Consider the following 244-nt stretch of genomic DNA (forward strand, 5'->3'; position numbering starts at 1 on the left):
GTTAGCCGATTCTCAGACCTACTGAATACGCATATAAAATTTGGTAAAAATCGGTAAAGCCGTTTCGGAGGAGTATGGAAACAAACACTGTGACACGCAAATTTTATATATATAGATAATTATTGTTTTTAGTTTCAATGTGTGATGATTGCAACAATGTGCGAAAAAGTTGTCTACGAAGGGGATTTAACAATAACTCTGTCATACAAAGCCCTGGATCGTTATAACAAAATACCTGCAATAA

The sequence above is a fragment of the Atheta coriaria genome, unplaced genomic scaffold, assembly GCF_025399875.1.
Source record: "Atheta coriaria isolate IRGN ID8LTWV9N9 unplaced genomic scaffold, Caltech_Dcor_3.1 scaffold6236_size1060, whole genome shotgun sequence".
NCBI lineage: Eukaryota > Metazoa > Arthropoda > Insecta > Coleoptera > Staphylinidae > Dalotia > Dalotia coriaria.